The following is a 12,057-nucleotide window of genomic DNA, read 5'->3' as shown; positions in this document are numbered from 1 at the left end:
TGGTTGGATGGCAACGCCGACACAATGGACATGGGTTTGGGTAAACTTTGGGAGTTGGTGATGGACAGCGAAGCCTTGTGTGCTGTGGTTCATGGGGTTGCAAAGAGTCAGACACGACTGAGTGGCTGAACTGAACTGAACAATGCAAGAGACCCAGGTTCGATCCCTGGGTCAGGAAGATCTCCTGGAGAAGAGAATGGCTACCCACTCCAGTATTCTTGCCTGGAAAATTCCATAGACAGAGGAGCCTGGCAGGTTACAGTCCATGAGGCCACAAAGAGTCAGATATGACTAAGCAACTAGCACACATACACACACATACACGGAAGATTCATCCCCCAGCCCCTCTCCCCTCCCTGGAGGTCAGGGGGTGGGGCTGGAAGTTCCTACCTTTTCAGTAGCCAGTTGGTTCCTCTAGTGAATAGCATTCATCCCTTGGGGCTTTCCAAAAGTCACTTCACTAACATAAACCCTGGGTGGTGAACAAGAAATGAATAACAAAAAACACCTTTCTCACTCTTATCACTCAGGAAATTCCAATGGTTTTAGGAACTGTGCCAGGGATAGAGTCAGAAGACTAACTACATATTTCTTATTATTAAACACAGTATCACAAAAGCATTCAACACAAGTTGGTTGGTTTAATCTAAATTCTGATAACAACCCTACAGGGTAGATAATAGTAATTCTCCTTTTGCATGGAAAAAGTAAGCTCAAAGTGATTAAGCAAATTTTCTTGGTCCCGCAGCAAGTAAGTGATGATGCTGGTATATTTGTACTTGAGCTAGTTGGCCTGACTTGACATTTTAAGCTCTTTTCTGTCCACCACACAGCTTCAAAGAGTAAAATCTATATGGCAGAAATGAGAACCAAGCAGAAACTTATGAAACAGAGCATCACCCTGTGGGGCCCTCCCAGGGAACAAAAGCTTTTCTGTGCCCCCTGTTTCTGGTGTGTAGGAAAAAGCCTTCAGCCTTCTAGACTTTCCTTGAGTTCCAGAGGGCAGATCTGAGCCATTACTAAATAGGGAAGGTGGGGGGTGCAGAAACAAAGGAAAAGAAGTCAGGAAACCACAGCGCAGCATGAAGACAGAGTTCGTGTTTCTTCTCCAGGGATATATACAACCATCTGATGCATATCTTCCAGTTGTTCTACAGGAACCAAGGGCCCCACCCAGGTGGAGGATGGCAACTTGGGGCTGAGCAGGAGATTCCTGGAACACTGCCCTGTTACCTCACCAGCAACCAATCTGAAGGAAGTCATACCTCCTTCAGCCCAAATGCTGCCTTTAAAAAATCTCCCCTGAAAATCATCCAGGAGTCTGCCTGGGTCTTTCGAGCACAAGCTCCCCTTTCTCCTTGCTGGGCTCTGCAATAAACCTTTTTCTGCCCCAAGCTCTGATGTTTTGGCTTGTTTAGTGTCCCTGTGCATTGGGTACGTGGCCTTGGGTGTGACAATACTTACAGAACAGGGGAGGCTATCCAAGTCATGTCTGTCCTTCATTCCTATTTTGGTCAAAATATCTGGAGATCAGATTTGCTCTAAATTCTTTCCAGAATATAATGATTATGGTAATGAACTGTGAACTCTAAATTCTGAGGAGCTATTTTATGAGTTGTGGGAAAATCTAATTATTTCTTCAGTGATATGGAATAAGCTATGTATGGAATGTGGCTTTGGAGTTTCAAGTTTAACCGTAAAACTGTTATTCTTGTTACTGTTTATACAAGAACCAATTTAAATACCTACCCAAGTTCTGAACTACTTACTGCCTGTACCTCAGCTTTCCCCCTCTTCCCTCTTCCGTTTACTTCTACATATGTTTGTGCAACAGACACTAGAAAAACTAAGCTTTTTTTCTCATTATCTTTTTTTTCCCCTTAGTAACTGATATGCTTTACTTCTATAAGTAAAGGATCCCTTAACATTGAGAGAGCTAGCAAGGAACAACGACACAGCATACTTTTCTTTTTTCCATGCTGTAGGGAAGTGGGATAGTTCAGGCACCACATCTAATCTCTTACATAAGACTTATGCAAGAGATGTGAGCCAGTTTTTTCCTGAAACAGTGCCAGAGCTAATTCAGATATTGAAGGGCCTCTGCTTCCTAATATTCCTGGTAAGCATGGCATAAGCTTACTTTACTTAGTTCACTTAGGTTATTTTTAAACCACATGGGTAAACACACACATACACACATTTAAAAACATCCTTGCCAACACAGGGCAAGCTCATACTGTATTTGTTCAAGTGTGCTTGGCCTGGATGGGGAAGGGGAATAGAGAAGGTTCTGGGATGATTCATGCTACTTTTTCAATCTTTCGTAGAAAAGTACACAAAAATTGAAGACATTTCAGAAACAAGCTATTGATACTCATCTGGACTTTGGTAGGACATAACTCCAGTGTGGAAGGCAAACAGTCCTGGCAAGTGGCTCAGGAACTAGAGTTCTGTTACTTCAAGTGTGGGGTTTCCCAGGTGGTGCAGTAGTAAAGAGTTAGCCTGCCAATGCAGGAGACTTAGGAGACACGGCTTTGATCCCTGGGTCAGTAAGTTCTCCTGGAATAGGAAATGGCAACGCACTCCAGTATTCTTGACTGGAAAAATTCCATGAACAGAGAAGCCTGGTGGGTTGCAAAGAGCTGGACATGACTGAGCATGCACACACGCAGTTTAAGAGTGGTAAGAGTTAGGCAGCTAAAAGTTGAGTGACTCTGCCAAAGACAAAGGGGAGATCAGAAGCAGAGATAGATCAGAGATCCCCTTTGGTCGACCAGAGTCTCTGGGAGTGTTGTGTGACAACCTTGTCTTTTCTCTAACACGTGACTTGTGTCGGCTGGCTGAGCAGAAACAAGTCCTGTTAAGATATGTTTAGGTGGGGCACCCTTTTTCTCACATTGCAAGGTAGAGTACACAATCTCAAACCCAAGTATCAACTGACAGTCGAGCCAAGCAAAATAGCTATTGTAAAATATTAGTAAACAAAAATCTCAATTAAGTAAAATCTGGAGACCAGAATGGGGAGCTCTCAGGCCCTGTGATGGCAGCAGAGACCAACGTTCTTTCCTGGCAAGGACTCAGCCAATGAAGAGCCATGGACTCTTTGTTTACTGTAGTTTCTCCCAATTTCCTTTCCACCTTTATATAAGTCTTCTTTCCTTGCTGAGTGAGGACTTGCCTGTGGCTCAACAAGTGATTACAGACCTTGAGTTATAATTCTCTACTGATCCCAAATAAACCCATCATTTATTTTCCAATTACATATTTCTTATTTAATTGAAGGATAATTGCTTTACAAAATTGTGCTAGTTTCTGCCCTACATCAACATGAATCAGCCATAGGTATACCTATGTCCCCTCCCTCTTGGACCTCTCTCCCACTTCCCACCCCATCCCACCCCATTCCACCCCTCCAGGTTGTCATAGAGCACCAGTATGAGTTCCCTGAGTTATATGGCAAACTCCCACTATTTATTTTACATATGGTAGTGTATATGTTTCCATGCTACTTTCTCCATTCATCCCACCCTCTCCTCCCCTCCTCCATGTCCACAAGTCTGTTTTCTATGTCTGCATCTCCATTAGAAAGTGAAAGTGAAAGTGAAAGTGAAGTCGCTCAGTCGTGACTGACTCTTTGCAATACTGTGGACTGTAGCCCACCAGGCTCCTCCATCCATGGGATTCTCCAGGCAAGAATACTGGAGTGGGGTGCCATTTCCTTCTCCAGGGGATCTTCCCAACCCAGGGATTGAGCCCAGGTCTCCTGCATTGCAGGCAGACACTTTAACCTCTGAGCCACCAGGGAAGCACCTTTGCTGCCCTGCAAATAGGTTCATCAGTACCATCTTTCTAGACTCCATACATGTGTGTTAATATATGATACTGTTTTTCTCTTTCTGACTTACTTCACTGTGTATAATAGACTCTAGGTTCATTCACCTCATTAAAACTGACTCAAATGCATTCCCTTTTATGCCTGAGTAATATTTCATTGTATATATGCAGCTTCTTTATCCATTCATCTGTTGATGGACATCTAGGTTGCTTCCATGATCTAGCTATTATAAATAGTGCTGCAGTGAACATTGGGTACCTGTCTTTTTCAATTATGGTTTCCTCAGGGCATATGCCCAGGAGTGAGACTGTTGGGTCATATGGTTAGTTTTATTCCTAGGTTTTTAAGGAATCTCCATGGTGTCCTAAATAGTGGCTGTATCAATTTACATTTCCACCAACAGTGCAAGAGGGTACCCTTTTCTCCTCACCCTCTCCAGCACTGATCATTTGTAGATTTTTTGATGGCCATTCTTAAATGGCAACCCACACCAGTATTCTTGCCTGGGAAATCCCATGGACAGAGGAGCCTGGCAGGCTACAGTCCATGGGGTTGCAAAGAGTCAGACACAACTGAAGTAACTAAGCATGCATACATGCATTCTGACCATGGGGTCGCAAAGAGTCGGACATGACTGATCAGTGGAACAACAACAAAAACAATTCTGATGGGTGTGAGGTGATATCTCATTGCAGTTTTGATGTGCATGTCTCTAATAACAAGCGATGTTGAGCATCTTTTCATGTGTTTACTAGCCATCTGTATGTCTTCTATGGAGAAATGTCTGTTTAGGTCTTCTGCCCACTTTTTGATTGAGTTGTTTGTTTTTATGGTATTGAGTTGCATGAACTGCTTGTATATTTTGGAAATAAATCTTGTTTCAGTTGTCTCATTTGCATTATTTCCTCCCATTCTAAGGGTCGTCTGTTCACCTTGTTTATAGTTTCCTAAACCCATCACCAACTCAATGGACATGAATTTGAGCAAGCTCCAGGAGTTGGTGATGGACAGAGAAGTCTGGCAAGCTGCAGTCCATGGGGTTGCAAAGACTTGGACATGACTGAGCAACTGAACTGAAATCCATGTTTACTTAAGAAATATTTAGCAGTCTGTTCGATTCAGGTCAATGCTATCTATGAATAGAAATGATGAATAAGATATCTATTTATGAATAGGAAATGAATTTTAACCAAGATTTTTTAAAAATCAAGTAATTAATTGAAAAAGATGAGTTCACACTATACATCATGAACTATATACACTTAATTAGAGTTTAATAACTTAACTGAGCAAATTATAATACATGGTGAGAATTCTAATACCACTTCATATCTATCCTTTCTTCCTGACAAGTGTTGAGTTGTTGACTTCTTTCAATGTGACTGGGAGCATTGTTTCTGTTCTAGTTTAGTCAGAATTCTCATCTTACATTGAGCCTCCAGGTTCTACTGATCTTTTTATGTATCTTCTGTTGAGTCTAGACCCAGGGAGTTTTGTTCTGAGTTTGTCACTCTTACATATTAAAGCAGAAAATAGTCTCTTGTATTATGACTGTTCAAAGTACTAGTTTTAGGTATGGTCTCCACCAGCTATATTTAAAGGATTGCAATTCTCCAAGGATCCCTGTGGAATACTTGCCACATAGTGGAAATGTCGTTTCTCTTCATCATGTGACCTCGCACCCTCTCTCTCCGGAAACACCTTCTGTATTCTGCCTTATTAGGGCAATGAAAACATTGAAAACAGCGATTTCAAGAAGGAAGAAGTAATTTCTGGATCAGATCTGAGCAGATATGACCCCTCTATTGTTCTAAGTCAATTAACATCCTGACACTTTCAAATCATTAAGAGCTCCACCTGGGAGCAGAACTTCAGTTTAACTGTTTAACCACTTCAAACTCACTAACAGTTGGGCCTTATTAGAATCACATGGCCTATAACAGGAGCAGAATACACTTTTTAAAAACTTCCCAAACAATAAATATAACTGCCATATTTTTCTCTCAAAATTTGATTCCTCCAAGAGATATTTCATGTTTTAATCTATCCAGTTAATGGAGTCAGAACAGAACCAGCTATGGACAGAGGAAACCATGGAGCCACCCAAATACCATGGCTTTTTAAAGAGAACAGGGTACATTCTGCATCTTTAATTCTCCTCCTGAAATTCTATACTGAGAGGTATTTCAGTCATTACTTTGAATGTGAAAACTAAGTTATTCCTGTGAAGGGTTATATGCTCTCAAAGGTTAATATCTGAGCTGAATTTAGTGACTAGATACCTTGAAACAAGACAGGCTCTGCTAGGTGCTGTAAGAACAGACAAATGTGCCCTGGCGCTTTGTGCCACGGGACGAGGGAGCAGAGGCCCTGAAGCCATTAACACAGAGGGGAAGGGGAACTAGACACTGGCATTGGCCAGTTCCCTGAGCTGGGAGAGGCTGCCTAATTCCAGACTGTTGCCTTTTGATAGGGGCAATGAAGCCTACAGAGAATCTCTCGGTCCAGATCAGCACCGCCCAACGGAGCTTTCTGCAACGATGGAAATATCGTCTATTTGTTCTATGCAGTATGGTAGCCACTGGCAACATTTGGTTTCTGAGCATTTAAACTGTGGCTAGTACAACCACAGATTTAATTTAAATTTTTAAGTATAAATAACTACATGAGGCTAGCGTCTGTTGTATTAGACAGTGCAGGTTTAGACCATGTTCCTTTTGACAGTTCTGCCTATATGTTGCCAAGACCAAATATAATTCTAATTCTTTAGTATCCCTCCTTCTTCATTTTTTTTAATTCAAAGAATATTTTCAATTGAGATATATCAAATTAGTATTACTACTAATTATTACTTTCATATATTAACTTCTTACTAAGTACTGAGTTCATTTATTTTAACTCTAACAACAGACCTTAAAGATAAATGTTAACTTTTTCTTAGCAGATTAAATAAACAGGTTCAGAGAGGTCATAAAGATAGGAAAGGACATGTCTTTGGATCTGTCTTTGAGGTATTTATTCTTTCCCCTACTCCACACTAAAGGCACCAAACATATAAAATATTTTACAGTTATTTTTCTTGATCAAACCATACTTTAATTACATTTTATTAGCATGAATAATAAAATTTATTCCCCCTCCATCACTTTCTGAACCTATGTCTATTTGATACAGCCAAAGAGAGCTGACTGATGTCCACAGCAGAAGTGGTTCTCTTAGGAAATACAAACAGAATCATAAAAGACATGGACAAATTTATGACTAAAAGGGCTATAAACTGCTATTATCCTTCTGGGATATAGTTATTTTTAAAGTTTGTTAGGTAGCACAGTTACAAATCACCATTGCATGTTGCTTGAAGTAGCTATTCATAGCTGAACACTGGAATGGATTGACCCTGGCATGACTCAATTCAAATCCCTATGTTCTTATGATAGGCTATTAGCAAATGAAGGGAACAGAATTCTACCTAAACCTCAGGTTTAAGTTAATAATTTACTTGTTTAGGGATGATATCAAGCTTTATCAGCACCATTATGCAAAAATATTAACTGCTTGAAAATGTAAGATGTACGAAAATCAAACAAAAGCAAAAGTATTCAAATAAATTCATGAATTCACAAGAAGCAATATTAATTTTAGAAAAGGCAGAAAAACACAACACAGTTGTAAATGAGAACCCAATTAATGAATTTTTAAGTGCTCTTTTCAGCTGTCAGATTTAGTTTTCTCAAACCAGAGTTTAGATGGTGGTAAAATGAGCAAAAGTGGAAAAAGCAAAGACTGAGTATCCAGTCAAAGCCACAGTGTCAAGAGAAAGCCAGATTTTTGAGCAAGCAAGTAAGGTCAAGGCTCAGCTGTTTTAGGAACAAATGGCACCCAGCAACGTGAGCTGAAAATGAACTCTTAAAGCTAAGAGTTAGTCCTCAGGAGAAAACCAAGCAATACACAAAATAAAAGCCCATAGTAACTGGCAAACTGAGAGTGGGTCAGGTATTCTTAAAAAGCCCACATGGGTGGGCAACTGGCATGGCTAGGACAAAGGCTGCTACAAGCAGGGAGAAAATGAAGTCAATAATGGAACAATTCAGCCACCAGGAAGACTACTACCATACAAGACAAGAAATAAAGTCTCTGAGAAGACAGTATATGGTGCCGTCTGAATGTCTGCATCTCCCTCAAATTGCTACGCTGAAATCCTAACCACCCCCCCAACGCCACAGCAATGATGTTACACAATGGAGCCCTTGGGAGGTGCCTAGGTCATGAGGGTGGGGCCTTCATGAATCGGATTAGTGTTCTTATAACAGACTCCTCTGAGCTCCCTCACTCCTTCCACCATCTGTGGGTACAGAGAGAACGTGCCAGCTGTGAATTAGGAAGCTGGTGGAACACAACCGTGACTGGTGCCTTGATTTCTGCTCCAGAAATGTGAGAAATGACCTTCTGCTGTTTGTAAGCCGCCTGGACTGTGGGATTCTGTTCGAGTAGCTTGTACGGACTAAGAGTGTACAGAAGCCTAACTACTGAAGAACTAGGGTTGCATACAAGAAGCCATTTGTGTAAGCCCTGAATATACAGCGGAGAGAAAGCTAGAAGCATGGCTGACTCATTGCTGAGCAAGCAAGCTGCTCCCTCGCAGTCAGGGGACAATGCCGTCTCAGCTAGTGTACGGGTGTAGCTGGACCAAGAGACGCCGCCATTCAGTCTTTAAAGATGGTGTGACCACTGATGTGTAACCTTCTTGAGAAGATATCATGGCTCTAGGAAACAACACTGAACACATCTTTTCTTGTGGCTCACTGGGCAAAGGTCGAGGTGCCAGCTCCCTTATATGCCCATGAACAGACACGAAGTGGGGGCAGTGGAAGCTTGGAAGGGAGCAGGGAGCACGGTAACCTAATTCTTACCTTCCAGCTTCTCCCTAAAGGCATAGTTGGAATTAACCAGCAATTTTCACCCTGATGGTGTAGGAACACCCTTTGTAACACAGGTGTTTTCTGATGGCAACAGCAGATGGGCCTCTTTTCATTTCACTGTCCCCTTTCTTTCCTGTGAGAAGCAAATGCTACAGTGTCTTTCTTGGGTCTTTCATACCCAGGAAAACTGCAGAATGTTCCTTTTATGTTTGCTCCAGGGATGGGAAAGATGGTGGGTACAAAAGGCCACGTTTCTCCTACAGTGCCTGATAACATGTCTCCGATGAGCCCTGCCAGTGAAGGGCACACCCTAGAAAACTCACATGTCTTGATGCTCTTCCACTGGCAGGCATTTAGACCCTTTCAATAGGTATCTATTGTGTCTCTCCATCCACGTGTACAAAAGTCATAGGAGTTGTGCTTAAGTGTTTAGCTTGCTTTTATTTTATCTGATAGGGAATATGGCTTCTGAAAGGAGCCAAGGATGGGGAAGAAATGGGGAAGGTGTATTTTGGGGCCCACTCTCCAAAAGGTGGCAGGGAAATCTGCTTTTGCTCTTTTCCATCTCAATTTTTCACTGTTTTGCATGTTTGATTCTCCCTCATAACTCTGGGGTTTAGTTTCTTTTTGAAACTATTAATTGGGCTAGAATCACAGAACACTGGAGCTACTTGGCAAAGAATCAATGTCTCATAATTATCACAAGAAAAGCATTAAAACGAGCAAAACCTATTAAGAATATTCCTGTAGACATTTATAGATACTTCCTGTAATAAAGAATGAAATTTATATTCTGTCTGGTAGCACAATATGCCCAGGAGGAGGCAAAGATGCTATTGAACAGTGAAAAAGAACATTGCAGAGAATTTTCCAGTCACACGGTTTTAAGGATGATATTGTAAGACGGGGATAAATCTCATGATTGGAATAATACTTTCTGAGACCTAATTTTAAAAGTTTAGGCTTCTGGAAATCTCTTACTTGTTTGTTTACAATTATTCTGAACATTTGTTTTCTGTTATCTATGATGAAATTTGAAAAGAGCTGGATCCTAGACTAGGGGACTGTCCTGCTTTTGCTTAAAAAAGCCTTGTTGAGTAGCATTTTTCCATGACTTCTGAACGTTATCAGAAGTGAGAAAGGTAACTGAAGCTTCTGGAATCACAAAAAACTACAAAAGAAGCTCATTTTTATAAACAGTATTGTCTTATGTAACCCCCTGGAAGACACCCAGTTCTCACTTCTGAGAGCTCTTATGAGTCAATTTGTCATTTGATATTTTGTAGAGTTTGCAGTAAATTGGAAGAAGTGAATTCTTCCATTAAACTTCTATGGTAAACTAAATCAACACAATTTTGTACTGCAGTTCTGTGAGGGAAGCTATTTTATCTCCTGTCCTTGCCCCAGCTGGTTCCCAACATCGAAAACAGTTTCTTACATGTGCTACAGGCCCAATAAGTATTTGCAGCATGAAATTGAATTTTGGAAAATTTTCCTTCTTTGGGGTATGGAACTGAAAAAATTATGAAGCCAGAAAGTTTTGTACCCCCCACCCCCATGAATTCCCGGCGCACCAACTCCCCACTACCCCTCACAAGTATCTGCCTTTCGTGGGGCTGGTGATGAGAATAAACCAACAGGAAAATAAGATGCTGATTTATTAATAGCTGGGCAAGGACTCAATCATTCCAACTCAAGGCAGATTTGGCGAATAGGGTTTAAGTCCTGGGCAGCTCAGCTGGTAAAGAATCCACCTGCAATGCAGGAGACCCTGGTTCAATTCCTGGGTCAGGAAGTTCCCCTGGAGAAGGGATAGGCTACTCCTCACTCCAGTATCCTTGGGCTTTCCTGGTGGCTCAGATGGTAAAGAATTCACCTCCGATGCAGGAGACCTGGGTTCAATCCCTGAGTTGGGAAGATCCCCTGGAGGAGGGCATGGCAACCCACCCCAGTATTCTTGCCTGGAGAATCCCCATGGACAGAGAAGCCTGGTGGGCTACAGTCCACGGGGTCACAAAGAGTCGGACACAACTGAGTACAGCATAGCACAAAGAAGTCTAAGAAAGGCTTCTTTTTGTTTGGCCCCTGAGTCTAAGATGAGCAGGAGTCCACTTACCGCCAAGAGGCATCAAGATAGAAGAAGGTCTTAAGGCAAGACAGCAGCACCATGAGGGTCCTGGCTAGAAGCACAGAGCTGACCGTGCGGACACAGGAAATGACGCAGATGAGGTTGTCCTTTAACACACCAACATTCTGACCAGAGTTAAAAAGTGGCCAGTGGGAGGCTTATGTTCTCACCAACCAGGAAACCACTGGTTCTACTCTGAGTAGGGACTAGTGGAGGACCGGGGTGGGGGGCAGAAGAATGGCGGTGTCTGCTCTCCTCCTGGACAGAGGTGGGGACCGGGAGAGTGAGCTGAGGGTCCCTGACAGGGAAGCACAGACACAGAGGTGGAAAGTGAGTGTTGAACTCTCTTGTTGGACTCCTGTGGAACTCTACTCACCAAGGAAACCAGGCCATAGAGATGAGATTTTCGCCCTGGACCCAGTTCAATACATGAATGGTCACCATTGGACTTCCACTTGACACCCCCAACCCAGCTTCAACCTTTCCATTTTATTTCCCGCGACTCAGTAAGCTGCCACTAAATTAGACTTCTTTTCAGTTCCTTAAACAGCCTCTGTACTTTTCTGTCTCCACATCTTTATTTTATTCCCTTCCACCACTCTGTCATAAACTTCCACAGTGGGGCCTCCATATCCGAGGGTTCTGCATCTGTAAATCTGACCAGCTGTGAATGGAAGATATTATTTTTTTAATTTCAGAAAGTTTGAAAAGGCAAAACTTAAATTTACCTAGTGCAGGTAACTATTAACAGAGCAGAAGCCTGGAGTGCTGTAGTTCATGGGGTCACAAAGAGTCAGACACGACTTAGCGACTGAACAACAACAATAAGTAATGTAGAGATGATTGAAAGTATATGGGAGGACGTGCATTCATTATATGCAAACACTATACCATTTTATATAAGGGACTTGAGCGTCCATCCTAGAACCGATTTCTCCCAGGCACTGAGGGATAACTGTACATCCTTCAAGACCCAGCTCGGATAACACTTCTCTATGAGTCTTTTGACCACCCCAACCAGAAACAATCACGCCTTCATTGGTGTGCCCAATGTGCGTCTTACTGTGCAGAGAGCAAGGACCTAGCAGTTTGAGTCTGAAACCTGGCTCCCCAGGCTTTTAGTTTTGACCTTGAGCAACTTATCTTTTTTCATTACTAGATTTCCTCATAGTATT

The 12,057-nt window shown here is 42.1% G+C and overlaps 1 long non-coding RNA gene across 1 annotated transcript in view; it reads right to left on the bottom strand.

Annotated features, from left to right (window-relative positions):
- Nucleotides 1–399: 399 nt before the first annotated feature.
- Nucleotides 400–12,057, bottom strand: part of LOC133050631 (uncharacterized) — a 162,298-nt gene continuing 150,640 nt past the window's right edge. Inside the window, exon 5 of the long non-coding RNA XR_009691653.1 lies at nt 400–472. This is a non-coding gene — a long non-coding RNA (uncharacterized LOC133050631). The remainder of the gene's footprint in view (nt 473–12,057) is intronic.

The sequence above is a fragment of the Dama dama genome, chromosome 32 (genome assembly GCF_033118175.1).
Source record: "Dama dama isolate Ldn47 chromosome 32, ASM3311817v1, whole genome shotgun sequence".
NCBI lineage: Eukaryota > Metazoa > Chordata > Mammalia > Artiodactyla > Cervidae > Dama > Dama dama.
Note: the sequence above shows the minus strand (reverse complement) of the source record. Positions and strands in the feature narration are given on the sequence as shown.